Source organism: Dipodomys merriami, unplaced genomic scaffold (assembly GCF_024711535.1).
Source record: "Dipodomys merriami isolate MVZ:Mamm:240054 unplaced genomic scaffold, mDipMer1.0.p SCAF_13, whole genome shotgun sequence".
Lineage (NCBI taxonomy): Eukaryota > Metazoa > Chordata > Mammalia > Rodentia > Heteromyidae > Dipodomys > Dipodomys merriami.
Window position 1 is genome coordinate 6,229,011 of NW_027202604.1, and position 21,836 is coordinate 6,250,846.

Below are 21,836 nucleotides of genomic sequence, written 5' to 3' on the forward strand. Positions count from 1 at the left end.
TACCATTGTCAATCTTGTAATAAAACTGAAGGGTTTAACGCAGTAAGAAAAAAATACTTAAAAGGTGAATGAGTCACTAGTATACTACACTTTGTTTACTTTGCAGTATTTTTCTCTAATTACTTAAAGCAAGCAGTTTTTTTTTTTAACAATGAAGATTACAAACGCCTAAAAACAAGGGGTGTGTTTCAGACACATTGCATGACTCCACAACACTGAGAACTTGTGAATGGACTGAGTAAAATGCCAAGCTACCCATGAACATCGAATGTGTTCATAGGACATTGATCTGCATCATTAAAAAAAGACAAACTAGAAAAGACTAAAAAACTTTTTAAAATTTTTTTCCCTCTGAAATTTGTGTGAGAGTTTCAAAATGAATTTAAGCTCATCTTCTGAAGAATACGAACAAATGCACTAAAGATCCTGCTGGCAAATGCAATATATAGAATATTTTTTTAGTGTAAGTACAAACTTAAACCTTTCAAGTTTTATTTCACATACTAAGACATACCAATGAGAATGAAGCAACTCACACTGAGTATAAAATTATGGTTACATTTTTAAGAAAAATATTTGAGCTAATGATAAACATAACCCCAATTAATGAGTTTTGCAAACATGAAAACTGATTAGTTAATTTGATGATAAAATAACAAATGCTATCTCCTAATGTATTTTCTAACCTTCCTCTTACTGATAGCAGCCCAGGTGTTATTAATAAAGACTTCCACATACAGATGAAATTGCAAAGCCTTTATCAATAGATACTGGCTAATAAGCAATCTAGGGTCACTCTCAAGTAACAAGATACTTATATGTATTGTCTACATTCTTAAAAAAATTGATATGAAGAGTCTCCTGCCTTAGCACTTATAACTTAAAAAAAAAAAAGGTGACCATTATATGCAACATAACACATTCATGTTATATGCCTTCACCATGAATCCTTAAAACCAATGAAGAACAGCCAGGTACCAATGGCTCAGGCCTGTAATAGTAACTACTCAGGAGGTTGAGATCTGAGAATCGTGGTTCACAGTCAGCTGTGGCTCAAGTGGTAGAATGCTAGCCTTGAGCAAAAGAACCTAGATACATGAAACTATCTAAATTATAGCAGTATCAATACTATTATGAAGCCCGTATAGTGCCTGACACTACTATGAGTACTTTACATATGCTAACTTATATAATCCTACTCAGACAACTCAATGTGACTTACAGATAAAGAAACAAGGCAAAGAAGAAATTACGTTAACTAAACCAAGAGGTTATATCCATTATGTAAGCCAGTCAGTCTCCCTAGAACAAACCACAGTGTAATAACTGCCTCTAACTCAGTTACAAGTGTTCTGAGTACAGCAAGGGCAGAGAAAATTGGTATTTGAGGTATTTGAGGTAGACCTTGAAATCTAAAAGGAAATAATAAAACAAAGCCATGCCTGTATACAGGGGTAAAAAAGGCTTCCCAACTCTGCTCCTCCTATTTGTCCTCTGTATAAACAGTACATAACCAGCAGTTGTAACTGATAGGCAGTCCACACATCTACAAGAAATATTTGAGAGCATACTTAAGCCAACCTGGCTTTGATGGTAATCTCTGCTATTCTACAGATGTAACACTCCTTAGAGTGTTTTCTCAGTTGCAAAAATGGAGAACAGCATGATAGCCATCCCATGTGTTTCATGAGATGAGATCCAAACATATATAAACTGACATGCTATCGGTAACAATTACATCTCTAGTGAGAAATGCACTAGATTAAGAAAAAGTCTATAAATAATGACACATACACGACTATCTGTATTTAGCATGGGAGGGAGGGAGCACAAGTTCTTAAAAGCATTCGTAAGCCCCTCATGGGTCAACATTCAGATGCTTCCCAAGAGGAAAGAATGCCTTTCCTCCTGAGCCCAATTATAGAGTCTGGTTGAATAGGTAATACAAAAGAAATTACTCTTGAAATCTCAGTGCAACCAGACTGTCTTTATTTACTTATTACTTTCCTGGTGAGTAGAGTTAAGTGATTACACAATGATATTCTACATTATTATTCACTGGGTAATTTCATTCATGATGAATTTAGATGTGCTCACTGAGAACTGGGTATTGTCTCTCTCTCAACCTCATGGAAAGTTGGTTTTTCTCCTAACACCTGGTTGGCAAACTCTTTCAGTTTCCTCTGCTGGCTGTTATCTCCTGCATCTATATCTAAATGCTCTGGTTTCAGAGGGTTGGGTTGAATCATCTTCTCTGTGTATATACTCTTTCCAGATACCAGTTTATAAATTCTGGTAAGCTTAAGTATGTTTATGATGTCAACACCAAATTGGTGTTTCTTGACCTTCACCAAGTTCCAAACTCATGTTCAACTACCTGCTTGAGACCTCCAATTGGATATCTCAGTCATTTCTGTATTAACACATCTAAAACACAACTCTCTATCCTGTCCACTAAACCATTTCTTCCCATTGGTCTTATCTCAAAATAGATACTACCATTTCTTCCCACAGACTCAAACAACCAATCTCTTGACTTCTTCCTTGCCTCTTTGAACATCACAACATGTGTCCAACTGACCGTTCATATCTATAGGTTCGCATCTAGCCAAAACTAAAAAATATTTTGGAGAACAATTTGGTGTGCACTGAACACAAACCCTTTTTCTCTTGCTATTAATACTCTGAACAATAGAGTATAACAACATTTATACAGCATTTACATCATACTAGGTATTTATAAGTAATCTAGAGATGATTTAAAGCATAAAGGAAGATTATCTAATTTACAAACATTATGTCCTTTTATATAAGAGACTTGAGCATCCAGATTTCTGTATCAACAATCTCCAGAATCAATCTCCAGAAAACACTGGGGGTGACTGTCTCTGCTTTAGAACCTCGGTATATGTAGCTTATTATGTACACTCTGACACATCTTATAAACTCAACATCTTTTATTTAGTTCTGAGTCCAAATGTAACCTCCACAGAAAGCTTTCTAAACTCATCTGAAAGTAGATTCCCACTCTAAAACTCACTCCTTGTTTATTTTCTTCACAGTAACTAATACATTTTTATTATTCCCTTCCTCATAAAGACACCGTTTTGGTTTGGTTCAGCTTTGTAACAATTCCAATCTGCCCTCACAGTTGAACATAAACTCTACAAAGGCTGGACAAAGGTCTTGTTCATAATTTAATTCCCAGTATATAACATAGTACTGATCACATGCTGACCCTTAGAAAATATTTATTTACGAAAGCGAATAGCCTCAAAACTGCCTTATTCTGCTTACCTTATTACTCAGTAAGGCAGTTGTTTTCTGAACATACCCCCACCTAAACATTCTTTCATAAATATAACTTTTATGTTGCTATTTCTCAGGCCCCCAATACTTTGAGGGCTTTTCTATTAATCTTTGGTGAAGTACTTTGTCAAACACTGAAGTTATTCTTACCCTGTAATAATTCTTGTCTCTGAACATGACAATGTTTTTCTGCCATATTCTACCCTACATCAGACCTAATTCTACTAAGCACTTAGAAAAACACATAAAACCTAACTCCTTGAGATCAGTAAGGCAACAGGCTCTACTACTTCCCAACTCTTCAGAAGACTATATGGAACATCAAGTACAATAGTCCTTGAACATATGTATACACATATGTATAACACATATGTGTAAGGTAACATTATGAACATAAAAATATCCATTTAAACCTACTTAACCTAGTGTGCTTACTAAACCACACGTTCTATTTTGCAAAGAAGTTAAAACTCATCCGCTGGATTCCTAGCTGATGAGGCTGACTATAGAGGGACACTGGATAAATACAAATCAATTTGGCTAATTAAATAAGTGTATATCAAACTGAAAAATCCATCTCCAGCTACCTTACACAGAGAAGACTGAGACCCAAATCTTCAGTGACTAATTCCCAACAGGTATAGCCAAGCTGTGCACCCATGACTCACGCCCGTAATCCTAGCTACTCAGGAAGTTGAGATCTGAGGATCACATTTCAAAGCCAGCCCTGGCAGGAAAGTCCCTGAGACTCTTATCTCCAATAAACCACCAGAAAACCAGAAGTGGTGCTGTGGTTCAAATGGTAGAGTGCTGGCCTTGAGCTGAAGAGCTGAGGGACAATGCCCAGGCCCAGAGTTCAAGCCCCATGACAAAAACAAAACAAAACAAAAAACCCTATAGCCAATTTGTTGTGTTCCACTCTAACATCTTACTTCTAAAATGATAGCAAACTAGAAAACATGGACTTATGGATAACGATGATATCAGAAACTGAGCAAAATAATTTCTCTGTTCAGAGATTCTGTCAGTAGCCAAAAAACACTAACCCACAACCCAGTGAGCCCCAAAACTAGAACTGTTAAAGAGCTTTACCCCACTTGAAAAGTTGGACATTCCTGGTAATACATATTTGAGGAAGGCAACAAAATAACTTTTAGCAAATATTTTAAATGTTTTGTTTTGTGACATTATCTTTGATAGTGGCCATTTAAACTCTGAATTTAAAACACCTTCCAGGAAAAGGCTGTAAGTACAGCTAATGTGATAGAGTGAAAACTGTAAGAAAGCCAAGCCAGGCCTGGCAAGCTTAGGCCCTGAGGAGGTTCACCTCATTGGGGCTTGGGGGAGGGAGGGTTGGGGAACGAATCCAGCAGCAAAAGGAATTAATCTGAGAAGAGACCACATGGAAGAAATGAGAATTCAAGTAAGAGTATAAAAAGAAACACTATCCACTAGAAGATGTTCAGATTATCATCTAGGATTTATATTCTGTGAAAATGTACTTTTTAAATATTCTATATTCTTACTATGTACTTCAGAATGAATTATTAACTTCTCATTAATGCCAACCATCAGAAATAAAGTTAATACACTACCTAAATATTGGAGGCTACTTACAATATTGTCTTTTGGATCTACTTTACCTTCTAGGTAAAGCTAACCAATAATGAGGTTATTTGGGTAATGTAATAACTCAGGACACTTGGAGATAGTCCAAGATATGTGCAAGTCTCAAAAGTACTCTAGAATCATTCAAATTAGGAGTAAAATATACAAGGTTTTATTCACATATATAATATACATATACATATACATGATAAAGCAAAGTACTAATTATATAAATGCTAAATGTTTCTAGAAAATCTGAAACCAATGTAACAGAATCTTAAATGTAACTCCTTTGTTTACCCTGTCTTGAAATATAATTTTTTTCTTCTGCTTTACCACTTTAAATCATAGCTTTTTATAAATGCAGATCACAACACTATTTACTGTTATTTGTGAACCAAGCTACTGATTCTGCTCTGTCTTACAGTTCTGTTTTTTCACTCATTCTCATTCTAGATCATGTTACCCTTCCATGGTAGGCTCTGGCTCATGTAGCCACACCTACAATTCCATTACCTCCTACATACCTCCAAAACTGCAAAGTCTGGCTCCATTTACAAGCTAATTTGAGGCTGACACCAAAATGGCAATTGTTAAAACAATAAATGTTCCACAGAAAGTTGGCTTGGACAAAGATTTCACTTCAGCACTTGTACCTGAATCTGTCACCTTCTTCTAGTTCACTCACAGGACCTCAGCTCTGAAGTCAGAAACACCAAAGATTAAGTTCCAGTTGTAGCACTTACTTTCTCTAAGTCCAAGTCTATTCCCCATCTTTAAAACTGTCAAAACCATTATCTACCTCACTCATGACACTCATGAAGATCAAATGAGAAAATGCTGGTAAAGCACTTAACATACTGCCTCAAAGACTGTTAGCTCCCTACTGTAATTAATTGCACTTATTCACAGACACACTGAACAATAACTGGATGCTAAGATTTGAAAAAATTAAGGAAAGTTTCTGCCCAAATGAGAGAAACAAATATTGTGATAAAGTTCAGGGGAATGAGCAAAAGTGAAAAGAAAACCCACAAACAAGATCTGCCAATTCAAAAACATCTTCCATTTCTACTTCGTACACATCCAGAACAATCATTCATGCAAGAGCTTTCATAGCCAATTCTGTTTTTTTTCTCCTCCGTCTCTATTCTTACTCCATATGAAATTAATTTCTACAATACAATGTAATGCCATTCACTTTTTATTCAACATTTTAGTAATAATCTATATTGATAAGTTTATTTTATAGACAGTCTCTAACAAATCTTATTTCCCATATGAGAAAGAAGCCAATCTGATAACCTCACTGTCCCAAAAATAACTATAAATTTTCCACCTTCATGTTTCTGCTTGCACACATTGTCTTACCCGAGGCCATCCCTACTTCTTTCTACCTTTCCAAATCCTAACCAGTCTTCAAAAACTCAGTTCATCCCATTCCATATAGAAGTTTTTTCTCCTTGAAAGATTTTTATGAATACCGAAGATCTCTCTCTTTTTTTTTTTTTAACAGCATGTCCTATTTGCATGGTTCACTAAGCATCTTCATGTCTTCCTAGTGACTTAACCAGATCTGCAGGATTGGTCTATGCTGGACCAAGTATAGGTCTACTATGAAGCCTTCAATGAGTATAAAACTGAACTGCAGGAGAATGGGCTATAAAATCAGAGTAAGTCATAGAGAAAACTTAATCTAACACTAAAGTGCAAAACCTGAGTATTTTTTTAAAAATCATTTGCCTGGGCATCTGTGGCTCACACCTATAATCTTAGCTACTCAGGAAGGAGGCTGAGATCAGAAGACCAAGGTTAGAAGCAAGCCCAGGCAAGTCCTCAAAACTCTGTCTCCAAAATAACCAGCAAAAAGCTAGAATGGAGGTATGGTTCAAATAGTAAAACATCAACCATCAGCAAAAGAGCTCAGCTATCACAAGGCCATGGGTTTGAACCCAGATACAGGACATCAGTTACCTAGTTCCACTTACTGTGCATGGGGGAAAAAAGAAAGCAGTACCTGTGAAAAAGTATTTTACCCACTGTGACACTGACATACATGCTCACACAAAGGATTTTTTTTTAATTTAATTTTATTTTATTTGAGAACATACTGTACAGAGGGGCTACAATTACATGGGCAGGATAATGCATACATTTCTTACCAAGCATTGCAGCCTCCTCCTTTGTCTACCCTTCACCTCCCTTCACACAAAGGATTATGGTTAAAAATTAGTAATTCCCCCCAAATCATTCTTCAACATGTTCTGACTAAATCTGCCTCACAGAATTCAGAAATGAAAATCAAAAATAGTACAAGATATTGTGTATGTTTTGTGTGTATGTTTTCTTTTTATCCCTTTAACTATACATCCACAAATAACCAGTGATATAGTAATCATGCTGAAAATGCTTGAATTAATAAGGTGACACCAATGAAAAATAAACCACCACCTGGAAGACTTACACTTTCTGACTCAAAGGTTAATACAGGGCTACAGTGATTAAGACTGTGTGGTACAAGCAAAAGAACACACATACATATCAATGGAAAATAACAGAGTACAGCAATGTCTTTTACATTTACAATCCACTGATTTTCAACAGGGTTGTTCAGGTAATTCAATAGACATGGTAGGGCATGCTTGTAATTCTACTATTTGTCAGGTAGAGAAAGGAGGGTTCTGTGTATGAAGCCAACCTAAGCAGCAAGGCACTGAGTCAAAATCCCAAGAGTTGGGATGTAATTCAGTGTTAGAATGTACAGCATGTACAAAATCCTGTATTCAGTCCATAACACCATTAAATAAAAATGTTTTGCATTGCAGAAAATACTATAGAGAAAGCAAAAGGCAACCCATGGAATGGAAGAAAATGTTTACAAATCATATATCTGATATGTCAGATTTATACCCAAAGTATATTAAAAAAAACTCTTACAACAACTCAACAATAAAAAGACAAAATAAATTTTTAAATGGGCAACTTTTAAAAAAGATAGTCCCAAAGAGAACTGATAAGCCTACAAAAAGATGATGTTCATCATCATTAGGCATCAAAATATTGCAAACCAAAACAATCAACTACTTCAAGTCTATTAGATGGTTATCAACAAAAAGTTGAGCAAAAATCAAAGAAAGGTTGGACAAATGGGATTGCATAAAGTTGCAGAGCTTCTGCAGGGCAAATGACATAGCTAGCAAGATCAATAGAAAGCCCACGGATTGGGAGAAGATCTTTACTAGCCATACAACGGACAAGGGTCTCATATCTAAAATATACTTGGAACTCAAAAAATTAAACCCCCCAACAACAAATCCTCAAAGAAACAACTGCCCAATAAATAAGTGGGCGAAAGACTTAAAGAGAAACTTCTCTGAAGAAGAAAGAAGGATGGCCAATAGACACATGAAGAAATGTTCAACATCCCTAGCCATAAAAGAAATGCAAATCAAAACAACATTGAGATATCACCTCACTCCAGTTAGAATGGCAAAAATCAAGAACTCTAACAACAACAGATGCTGGAGGGGATGTGGACAGAAAGGAACCTTACTTCATTGTTGGTGGGAATGTAAACTTGTTCAACCCCTTTGGAAAGCAGTATGAAGGTTCCTCAAAAGACTTCACATAGAGCTCCCCTATGACCCAGCAATCCCACTTTTGGGCATTTACCCAAATGGTTACAAACAAGACCACACTAAAGCTACCAGCACAACTATGTTTATTGCAGCATTATTTACCATAGCTAAGATATGGAACCAACCCAGATGCCCCTCAGTAGATGAATGGATCAAGAAAATGTGGTATATATACACAATGGAATTCTATGCCTCCATCAGAAAGAATGACATTGCCCCATTTGTTAGGAAATGGAAAGGCTTGGAAAAAATTATATTAAGTGAAGTATGCCAGGCCCAAAGAAACATAGGGTCCATGGTTTCCCTTATTTGTAATATCTAGTATATGTATGAGTCAAGCGGAAAAGGTCAGATAATGTGATGTCAGGAAAATGAACCCTTAGATGTGTATTTCAATGTTTTTTTCTTTCATGCATGTGTTTCTAACACATTTATAAGATTATCTCTTTGTTGCTTTGTATGTCCCTCCCCCACAGTATAACCCCTGCTTTCACTATATTTGATGTCAGTATAACTTATGGAGGAGATGGGGAAAAACCAGTTGTTTAAGGATACAGGTGGACCTGTGGCAACAATGAGAAGTACAAGTTGTCATGTCCAAAACGAGCTTTACAACGTCGGTGCGGGGGGGGAGGGGGGGGAGAAGGGGGGGAAAGGAGAAGGATTGGGATTGGGGGGGGAGGCTGGGAAGGGATGTGAAGGGTAAACAAAGGAGGAGGATGCAATGCTTGGTAAGAAATGTACCCATTATCCTGCCCATGTAACTGTAACTCCTCTGTACAGTATGTTCACAAATTAAATTAAATTAAATTAAAAAAAAAATAAGTTGAGCAAGAAGGATGGCCAACAGACACATGAAGAAATGTTCAACATCCCTAGTCATAAAAGAAATGCAAATCAAAACAACATTGAGATATCACCTCACTCCAGTTAGAACGGCAAAAATCAAGAACTCTAACAACAACAGATGCTGGAGGGGATGTGGACAGAAAGGAACCTTACTTCATTGTTGGTGGGAATGTAAACTTGTTCAACCACTTTGGAGAGCAGTATGGAGGTTCCTCAAAAGACTTCACATAGAACTCCCCTATGACCCAGCAATCCCACTTTTGGGCATTTACCCAAATGTTTACAAACAAGACCACACTAAAGCTACCAGCACAACTATGTTTATTGCAGCATTATTTACCATAGCTAAGATATGGAACCAACCCAGATGCCCCTCAGTAGATGAATGGATCAAGAAAATGTGGTATATATACACAATGGAATTCTATGCCTCCATCAGAAAGAATGACATTGCCCCATTTGTTAGGAAGTGGAAAAACTAGCCAGGCCCAAAGAAACATAGGTCCCATGGTTTCCCTTATTTGTAATATCTAGTATATGTATGAGTCAAGCAGAAAAGGTCAGATAATGTGATGTCAGGAAAATGAACCCTTAGATATGTATTTTAATGTTTTTTTCTTTCATGCATGTGTTTCTAACGCATTTATAAGATTATCTCTTTGTTGCTTTGTATGTCCCTCCCCCACAGTATAACCCCTGCTTTCACTATATTTGATGTCAGTACAACTTGTGGAGGAGATGGGGAAAAACCAGTTGTTTAAGGATACAGGTGGACCTGTTGCAACAATGAGAAGTACAAGTTGTCATGTCCAAAACGAGCTTTACAATGCCGGTGCGGGGGGGGGGGGGGGGGGGAGGAGAAGGATTGGGATTGGGGGGGAGGGGGGAGGCTGGGAAGGGATGTGAAGGGTAAACAAAGGAGGAGGCTGCAATGCTTGGTAAGAAATGTACGCATTATCCTGCCCATGTAATTGTAACTCCTCTGTACAGTATGTTCACAAATAAAATTAAATTAAATTTTTAAAAAAAGCTGAGCAATATTATTTCTTTGGTTGTAGACAAACTGGGAACCTTATATCCTACTCATGGGGGAAAAAAATAGTGCAATCACTTTAGAACACATTCTGGAAATTCTCCGAAAGGCTAAACATATGAATTACCACTCGAGTGTACACAATTGAAATAGAAACAAATGTTCTGTTAAAAATTTGTACACAAATGTTTATTAACAATGCTAATCACAATATCCCCAAACAGGAAGAAGCTAAATATCTATGAATTGATAAGTTGATAAATACAATGTGGCATGATCATTAAAATGGACTGTTACTTGACTATAAAAATGAAATACTGATGCATCCTGTAACATGCTACAATGAAAACGTTTTGGTTTACAAAAAAAAAAAAAACCCACATATTATGTGATTCCATTTATAGAAATTCTCAGATAAGACAATTTTTTTGGGGGTTGGAGGGCTGTCCGGTCATGGGGCCTGAAATCCGGAGGCCTGGGCGCTGTCTCTCAGCTCTTCAGTTCAAGGCTAGTGCTCTACCACTTGAGCCACAGCGCCACTTCCAGCTTTTTTGTTTTTGCTTATGTGGTGCTGAGGAATCGAACCCAGGGCCTCATGCCTGCAAGGCAAGCGCTCTACCACTGAGCCACCTTCCCAGCCCAATAAGACCATTTTTTAAAGACAGAAAGTATATGTTGCCTAGGGCATGGGGGAAAAAAGAAAGCAGTAACTGTGAAAAGGTTTTTTACCCACAAAGCAAGCATGATTATGCAACCCTAGGAATACAATAAAACCTGAAAGTATAAAGAATATTTTGCAACTTATATCTCAATAATATTATTTTAAAAAGAGGAAGAGTATAAAGCAAGCCAGTGTTCAGTAAAACACTGAATCTTGAAACCAAAGAAATACCAAGTACAAACGACTAGCATAACTGAATTACCTCTACCTACCTTTTTATTTATCTTCCTTTGCTTCCTAAATGAAAACTCAAAATTCAAGCTAGTCATTTTGGCTTTGTCACAGTTTTCAAGTATTAAGGATTTTCTGTCATTCCCATGAGGTTCATGAACCTCATACAAACTATAATAGTATTGACTAACAAAAGCTTCAATTTGAAAATTCTTTAGACACCAAATGCCAGTTTTCAACTATACTAAAGAAATACAAACAAAACATATTGGCATCCTCAGATTTAAGATCTCGGTTTTTCTGAATAATTGTGAAAGTCACAACCGTCAGTCATGTATAAAGGACAGTGATTCTACCATTTATAACTCTGTAAGCATATACAGTATCACTGCCAGCTAAGTGTTCACAAAGCATTGAAGAAGCAATTACTATAGCAAAAGCTCAACATCTCCAACTCAGCTGGTGGTATGAAAACATTTATGGATCTTCAGAGGCCCTTGAAAATGTCTTGGGTCCCTTATGTTATCCAACGTAAAACGTAAAAGATGAAGCCAACTAAAATATATTCTGTTATTTATAGGAAATACTCTTAAGTATATAACAAATTTCACTCAATATATAATTCTTCATACCTATGATGCCACAGACTGATTTTATGATAAATTTTTTTCTTAAATATATAATAGTCTGAACTGTTTAAGTTACTCTTTAAGCTGTAATGCAAAAAAAACTTTTAATTCAGCTTCAAAAATAAAACAATAGCCGGGCGCTGGTGGCTCACGCCTGTAATCCTAGCTACTCAGGAGGCTGAGATCTGAGGATCGCGGTTCAAAGCCAGCCCGGGCAAGACAGACCGTGAGACTCTTATCTCCAATAAACCACCAGAAAACCGGAAGTGGTGCTGTAGCTCAAGTGGTAGAGCGCTTGCCTTGAGCTGAAGAGCTGAGGGACAATGCCCAGGCCCAGAGTTCAAGCCCCACGACCGACAAAAAAAAATAAAATAAAATAAAATAAAATAAAACAATATTTCATTTTTATCTCATTTGAGAACCAAGAAAGTGAGAAGAAATTGAAAATAAATACTAAAAGATAAAAACTGGGACTAGAGGCATGGCTTAGTGGAATAGTGCTAGCCTAGCAAGTGCAAGGCTCTGAGTTCAATCGCGCTATTACAGAAAAAAAGAAAAAAGAAAAGATTGAATCTATTAAATCATTTATAGAAATTCTTTAGGAAGTACCACATAGGGGAGGTAGAGGTATAGCTAAGTAGTAGAGTGCACTCATAGCATGCACAAACAAGGTCCCAGATTTAATCTTTAGTAGTAAAAGATAAAAATCTAAGTTTCTAACATAGCACACTGACAGACATGCAGAATAAACACATGCTAGTTCCTCTGTGATTCCACCGATTTCTAAACTAGACGACAAAATTCCAAGGTCCTATCCCTGGCCTGACAGACACAGGACTAGATGGTAGAGGCCTGTTAAGGCCCCCCAAAACAGAACAAACCACACTGTAAGTGGAAAGCAACAGTCACCCAACACCCACTCACACTAGACAGCCAACAGAGAAAAACCCTTCTCCACTGTGACTGCTAAACAAGTAAACCCACAGATGTTCCTTGCCAGTGACAGCAAATTACAGTTGTCCACAGAACCATGCAGCAGGGTTCTGAAAGGTAACTGGAGGAGAGGGAACACATAAAGGAAGTATGAAGGAAATTATTTCCTCTGACATCAGGTATCATGTACTGACTGCTAAGAAAAGTGACTCCTGTTAGGCAAACAGCTTTATTTTTCTATATTTTTATAAGTTAATTCCATATAGTCAATGGATCACACCTAAAGGTAACAGAAGTCTATGAGACTCCATTCCAAAATAACCATCAAAAATTCTGGGCTTAAGGCTGGGAATGTGGCTTAGTGGTAGAGTACGCTTGACTAGCATGCATGAAGCCCTGGGTTCAATTCACCAGTACCACATAAACAGAAGAAGCTGGAGGTGGCACTGTGGCTTAGTTGGCAAGTTGCAACCATTGAGCACAGAGAGACTCGGGACAGAGTCTGAGCCCTGAGCTCAAGTCCCAGAACTGGCAAAAAAAAAAAATTCATTAAAAAAAGAAAAATGCTGGGCTTGGCAGTGTGACTCAAGTGATAGCCAATAAGCAAACACAAGACCATGAGTTCAAACCCTAGTATAAGTGGGGGAGACAAGAAGAGAGGGTAATAAACATTGGTCAAAAATAAACCAAATTAAAATTTTATGTTCTAATTTCTCTTTCAAAAGTTAGTAGCACATTGAAATATGTTCTAAGTTCTCTTGAAATATTGCGGGACAAATTTGTTATCAACTCCAGCCAAATATTTGATACCAAACAATACAAAGACCATAGTGGTTCACTTAACAAGCATACTAAACAATATTAAAAGTGGCATAAGCACACAGGAAATATAGGACACATCACCAGTTACGAAACAGCCACAGCATTTACTCACCAAAGGAAGCACCACTTAAAATGAAGCAAAGGATCTTTCTCTTTTCTCTGTCTGACCCAGTCCAAGCAACTACTTAGGAATCAACAAAAGGAACCACAGCCCTAGTATTGCAGGTCTACCTTGTACAGCAAAATTATTAGCCAATCTTCAGACATGTGAACTGCTTTTGAAAATTTCCTATAAACCAGAAAATTAATGACACTAGGACAACATTCTTTCCTAAAGCTATCTGAAGTGTTCATTATGTATGACTCCCATATAAAAGTCAAAAACTATTACATGTATTTGCTTTACAAAGAGCTCACATGTGAACCAGTAATGGTATCACTAACTTATAAGGCTCAAGGTTCAATGAAAAAAAGTAAACTTCCAAATTTCAGATAACACTATAAACTTTTACTTTAAATCAAACTATGATTCAAGCTATTCAAGCTATTATGTAATTCCATTCCTCCATCTCTAAAGTTTTGTACATGCTTACAATAGTAGTTTAATTATTGTCTTAGTAGTCAAAGCTAAATGAGACTATCCAAGATATTAGAAAATATCCTAAAAAAGTTATAATCTATATTGTACAATACTATGCACAGATTTATCAGAAATGAGTTTTAAGCCAGGCATTGTGGTACACACCAGAACTCCAGAAATCAGCTGAGGCAGGAGGATTGAGTGGGCAACCTGGGCTACAACCTGTTTATAAAATAACAGAACAGACACAGCAGACAGAGATCAGAAGGATCACATTTTTAGACTGGGGGGTGGGGGGGGACGGATTTGCAAGCCCAATCTCAACCATTATAAGGCTGGGCTGTGACACTCTCCTTTAATTCCAGCTCTGCAGAAAGTGTAAATAGAACTGCCACCAAGGCCACCCTGAAAATAAATATGAGACCCAAGACTATTATTCAAAAAATGCCTAAGACAAAAAGGGCTAAGGCAAGGTTCAAGTAGTAGGGTGCCTGCCTGCCTAGCAAGTCCCTGAGTTTCAACCCAGTAATGGGGAAAAAAATAGCTTTAAACTCATTAAGACAAAGTAATTATTTTGTCAATAATCTGTCAAAATTTAAGCAAAGTAGTTTGGAAATTAAGTTCAAATATGTATGTAATATACTATTTTTTGTTTTTGTTTTTTGGTCGGTCGTGGGTCTTGAACTCTGGGCCTGGGCGCTGTCCCTCAGCTCTTCAGCTCAAGGTGAGCGCTCTACCACTTGAGCTACAGCGCCACTTCCGGTTTTCTGGTGATTTATTGGATATAGGAGTCTCACAGTCTTTCCTGCCCAGGCTGGCTTTGAACCGCGATCCTCAGATCTCAGCCTCCTGAGTAGCTAGGATTACAGGCGTGAGCCACCAGCACCCGGCTATACTACACTTTTTAAAGTGAGAATGTGATTAAAACAAATACTATGCTAGAAAATGAATTTTTTTATTCATTTCCTATTATCCACTTATATGAATTGATCACAAGTTAAACAACAATCTGACATCTGAAACAGCTTTGTTATGTCAAAAAATATTACATGAAACCGTCTTACTAAGCACAAAGAAATATTTGTTCTATTTAAGTGAAACACTCTTTGAACATTATCATTTCAAGCTTACATGCTGTACAGGATTCTCATATAAAGAACCACATTAAGTTCACCACAAACGTAATAAGCCTTAATCAAAAGTTTTTCTACATAAAATAGTTGTCAACTATCTATCAATATAACCAGTTGTAAAATTTTCATTTTCATTAATAGTTAAGAATAAGGCCAACAAAATCATACCAAATAATAAATTCTGTCCACATTCAATGTTGGAAACAAAATGTTCATTTTATCTAGCCTCTCACCTTCAATGCAAGGAACTATCACTTTAAGCCATAAAATTTGATGATGTAGCTGGGTGCTATTGGTTCATGCCTATAATCCTACCTACCCAGTAGACTGTAATCTGAGGATCAAGGTTCAAAGCCAGGGCAGGCAGCAAGGCTCTTGAAACTCTTTATCTCCAATAAACTACCAAAGCGTTAAAAGCTATGGTTCAAGTGGTAAAGTGCTAATGATGAGCAAAAAGCTAAGGATGTTGCCCAGGCCCTTAGTTCAAGTCTCAGGACACACACACACACCAAAAAAAAAAAAAAAAAAAAACCAACAACAACAACAACAAAAATACATTCAGTGTTGACCTGCTTTTAATACTGACGTCATATCAAATCAGAAGTAAAAGTCTTAAAACAGTCAACCATCTTAACATTGCAACAGACTCAACATACAGTATAAAGCAGAAGATTATTTTTCTGTCCTTCCTCCATATCTTTTATAAAAAGTATTTTTATTTCCCAGTAAATGCTGACTAGAAAATGGGGGTGGGATAGGATATGTGGTCACTGGAAGAGAAATAAAGAACAACCAGACCTATCTGTAAAAGGCCCACAAAAATCATTTGTGACAGGACAGATATCTTTCTCATCAGCTGCCCAGGGTCCATCTGCCGACATACATAATTTTGCATGGCCCTCAAATAGTGTTATAATATCCAATATCCCTTCACAGAAAAAGGCACCCCATTCCTGGTAAAGAATATTTTTTTTAATTTTTATTTCTGTCAGGACCTGGACACTGTCTCTGAGCTCTTTCTAGTCAAGACTAGCACTCTATCACTTTGAGCCACAGTCCCACTTCTGTTTTAAAAGTGGTAATTGGAGATCAGAGTCTCTTGGGGACTTTTCTACCTGAGCTGGCTTTGAATGGGGATTCTCAGATCTCAGCCTCCTGAGTAGCTAGGATTACAGGGGTGCACCACCGCCACCTGGCAGTGTTTTCTATTTAACATCACTGGTTTAAATCAGTTATTCTTAGTCACATCCAAGAAATAATGTAACTCATGAATAAGCATTGCTGAATGTTCTTATACTTTTATAAACTAACTTCCAAGAAGACAACAATAAAAAATTATTAAATAGCATGTTTTAGCCACAGTATTATTCTATCATTAAAGAAACAATTTAAGGTATTAACACCTTTTCCACTAAAAGATAACAGAATGTGTTGCTACACTGTAATTTCATTAGCATACTGCTATTACATTGCACTGCTATTGGCAAGTTGACTGTACCACTTCAAACATACTTGCTGAATATTTCACTCTGCACAGACAACAACTACACTATACCAATTATTTAAATCCAAAACACCATGTTATTACTATTAAAACTACAACATGAGACCAATAGCTTAAATATACCTTCTGCAAAAGATACAAGTAATAAAAATCAGTAATTACTTACCTACAGTTGGGAGGAGGGTCCAACGTAATTTCTGCAAGTTCTTTCTGAATTCTTTAAAATGAAAAGAAAATTTATGTCAAAATTTCTTTAATCTTGGGGGGAGGGGGGAGGCGGGGAAGGGAAGTGAAGGGTAAACAAAGGAGGAGGCTGCAATGCTTGGTAAGAAATGTATGCATTATCCTGCCCATGTAATTGTAACCCCTCTGTACAGTATGTTCTCAAATAAAATAAAATACAATTTAAAAAAAAAAAAATTTCTTTAATCTATTTCACTAAAATGTGGTACTTCAACAGTAATACTTCCTTTTTGTGTGTTTTAAATTTGAAGTATCAGTACTGAATAAAGCATTATCTACAATTTTGAAGATGTACTACCAAGGATGGTGACATCTGTACCACCAATACATAAAGCCTGCGGCAACACACTAACTTATTAAACTATAAAGGCCTTGTTTATAAAACCCTTCAAGGTTTTATAATGGTGGCTCTCATCTGGAATCCTAGCTACTCAGGAGGCTGAGATCTGAGGATCACAGTTCAAAGCCAACCCATGCAGGAAAGTCTATGAGACTCTTATTTCCAATTAACCACCAGAAAACTGGAAGTCAGGGACAGCACCCAGGCCCAGAGCTCTATGATGGAAAAACAAAAACAAAAACTTCAAGGTAGGATTGTTTTTTTTTTTTTTAGGAAATTGGCTTGAAATGTGAACTCTCGTAATTGGGACCCACAGCAAAACTGTGTGTGCATATTCCTAGCTTTTGTCTTATCCTTTCAATGAACTGCAGCACTGCTATACAAAGGCAGACTGATAATGGCTCTATCCTTAAAACTGTAAATAAACTCAGTTTTCTATTTCAAATATTTTATGCTATCTTTTCTCAATGCAGGAATGCTAGTTTAAACTGGAACCACCTTTCACAGTAACTATGGGTCACTCTTCCTTACATCCAAACATTCCTGACTGGCCCAATCAACTGATGAAGAAATATCTAGATCTCATTCCCACATTGGAAACTGCTACCAAAACATAGTATTCTTTCTAAAGCATGATGAGACTTTGAGGTTTGGCACCATTCCATCTGCTTGAACTACCTTAATATTCCATGAGCTTCCTACAAGAAATTAAAACCTGCTTTTGTTCTTACGTCACTTTTCTGGGGGACGGTGCTATGGACTGAACTTAGAGCCTCTCATGTGCTAAATGTGAACATAACCACAGAGTTATACTCCCAAGACGCTTATGTATTATCTTTTTTACTTTGATTTTTAACAACATCTAACATCCTATATACCTACACAAAGACTAACAGTGCTAAGCTGTTTTCTATGAGTACACTTTTAAACATCTCTTAACCACTCATGTCATGAAATTTGGGTTTTGCTAAATCAAACACAAAAATATTGTTGAGCTGGGCACCATTGGCTCATGCCTGTAATCTTAGCTACTCAGGAGGCTGAGATCTGAGGATCTCAGTTCAAAGTCAGCCCAGCCAGGAAAGTCCGTGAGACTCTTATCTCTAATTAACCACCAGAAAACCAGAAGTAGTGCTGTGGCTCAAGTGGAAGAGCTAGCCTTGAGCTGAAAAGCCTAGGTGACAGCACCCAGGCCCAGAACAAACAATATACATATACATATATGCATATATATGTATATATACATATATACACACATATATATACATGCATATGTATATATATATAAATGTATATTGTTGAAAAGAATTTACTCTCCTTTGCCTTGCTTTTTTTTTTTTTTGGGGGGGGGGGGCCAGTCCTGGGGCTTGAACTCAGAGGCTGGTTGTGCCTGGGCCTCTTTGTGTTCAAGGCTAGCACTCTACTGTCTTTTTCTGAGTAGTTTATTGGACATAATGAGTCTTGTGGGCTTTTCTGCTTGGGCTGGCTTCCAATCACAGTCCTCAGATCTCAGCCTTCTGAGTAGCTATGATTACAGGCATGAGCCACCAGCACCAGGCTTGCCTTGGCTTTTTTTTTATTAACAGCCAGATGCCTGCTGTATGATAAATATTACTACAGTACATGATAGCTGACTATAAAAAAAGAATGTGAGCAAAAACATTAACACATTCGATTTCATTCTGTAAGACAACAAATAGAATTATAAAAATAAAGGAAACTCCTCCAAAAGAATTATTACTAACTTCCTAAAGGAACTGAATGACATTAACACAACTTTCACTTCTCTAATTCATATGGTTCAAGGTTGAGAGGCACTATGAAACTGCAAAACTAATTAAAAGGCAAAAAACTTCCACTTAAATTCTGCTATGCTATTTATCGAGTTGATAGGCAAAAGTATTTCTCTCACCTCATGTGTTTCTAACGCATTTATAAGATTAGCTCTTTGTTGCTTTGTATGTCCCTCCCCCACAGTATAAGCTTTCACTATATTTGATGTCAGTATAACTTGTGGAGGAGATGGGGAAAAACCAGTTGTTTAAGGACCTGTTGCAACAATGAGAAGTACAAGTTGTCATGTCCAAAACGAGCTTTACAACGTCGGGGGGGGGGGGGGGGGGGAAGGGGGGAAGGAGAAGGATTGGGATTGGGGGGGAGGGGGGAGGCTGGGAAGGGATGTGAAGGGTAAACAAAGGAGGAGGCTGCAATGCTTGGTAAGAAATGTACGCATTATCCTGCCCATGTAATTGTAACTCCTCTGTACAGTATGTTCACAAATAAAATAAAATAAAATTTAAAAAAAAAAGTACTTCTCTCACCTGCTCTATATGACTCAGTTTTCTATCCTACAAAATGATAAGATTAACTAAGACAAGTTTCATGATTTCATTTATCTTTAACACATGACAATTTCCTTTTAATACAGATTCTACAATGTGTTTATAAACACCTGAGTAAATATGGTCCCAAATTAGAAACGCTCAATGGGGTGAGTAAGCAACAAAGAGAAGTGGGATGGCAGTAACTTAACAAGCTGAAACTCACAATAGGGAACCACAGAATGTATAAGGATATAAAAAAAAATTCAGGGATGGAGTAACTCAGTTGTAGAGTGCTTGCCTATCATGTCCAAGTCCCTGGGATTAACCCCTAGTGACATAATAAAGATTTGGGGTGGGAGGAGGAACAAAAGAACTAAAAAAAAAAAAGCTACTGCAAAAGTTACATATTAAGTGTGAAGGAAACATTAATAAATTTTTAATCAAATTATATATGTAAAGGAATGAGATTTGGATCTATTCTGCCTAAATGCTATGACTCATTCCATAGCCCAAGAATCCCAACACTGGACTTGCAGAAAATATAATTCTAATATGCTGTTTGGTCTGGTATTTAGTATTTACAATTATACAATTCATTAGTATTTTATTAATAGTCAAAGCACAGAAGATGAGTTAAAGCTGTACTATACAAATAAATGTTACAAACTCTGAACTCTGAAATGTAAGATTAATTATAAATAAAAGCTAAAAATAAGCCAGGCACCAGCGGTTCATACCTGTACTCCTTGCTACTCAGTTAGGTCTGCCCAGGAGAAATGGCCCACTCCCTTGGTTCTCTCCCTAGAAGTTCCCTCCTAGCACCAGTATCCCAGGTTACTGTAAAGCCTGGAGGCAGTGGGAGGTTCCTCCAGGCTCTGAGGTCACTTCCTCATCCTCGGGTCACTTGCACATCTGCTGTGGCCATACCACCTCCCCATGCCCCCTTGCTCCCCTTTCCCTGTATACTCTCAACCCACCAGAAGCTCTCTCTGGCTTTGCCCACTTCCATCTTCTGTGACCAGCAATTTGGCCTATCTCAGTCTCTCTCAGGGTCTCTCTCTCTCCCCTAATAAACCCTCTTCTCCTTGAACTGCATGTGAGTTTCCTTTCAGCAACCCTTACACTCAAGAGGCTGAGATCTGAGGATCACAATTCAAAGCCAGCCCAGGTAGGAAAGTCTGTGAGATTCTAGGCTGTAAATTAATCATAATGAAAGCTGGTAGTAGAGCTGTGGCTCAAGTGGTAGAGTGCTAGCCTTGAACAAAGGGAGCCCAGGGACAGCACCTAGAACCAAAGTTCAAGCCCCATAACTGGCAAAAAAAAAAAAAAAAAAGGCTAAACACAGATGGAAAAATAGTGGTGAAAAGATAAACTGAAGGATTAATATCTCCATTTTACAAAATCGAGAATCAAGAAATAGTGTTAAATTTTAAAGAATTACAGAAATAAAAGCTTAAACATTTTACAGTATAAAGAACAATTTTTAATGTAAATATCAGTAACAGGAGGGAAAAAGGAAAAATAAGTAAACTAAATATATCAGAGCAGGGATTTAAAGGGTATTATTTAACAATTCAACAAATAGGAAATAAGGTATTATTCAGCTAAGCAGAAAAACCAAGAGAAAGACTAAACTAAAAGCTAAAAGTTTTCTAAGTAAGAATAGAGTTAGGACCATTGGAGGAAGAAGGGTGGACAAAAAAACTGTTACTTTCCATTAAAAAAACCTTCACTATTTGTTATAACTTCTGTCATGAATAACTTCTATACTTATTTTAAACGGCAGGAACAATAGGAACAAGTATTCAAAAGAGCATGCTTTTAACTATAAAAGGAAATCATTTTTTCTGAAGATGATAAGAATCTCCTCTTATAACCCAGACTGGCCTCAAACTAACCCTATCTTCCTATCTCTGACTCCCTTAAGTGCAATGATTGTAGTTATGTACCTCTATACCCAACTGAAAAATTTAGGGGAGGGAAGTTGGGGTTTGAACTC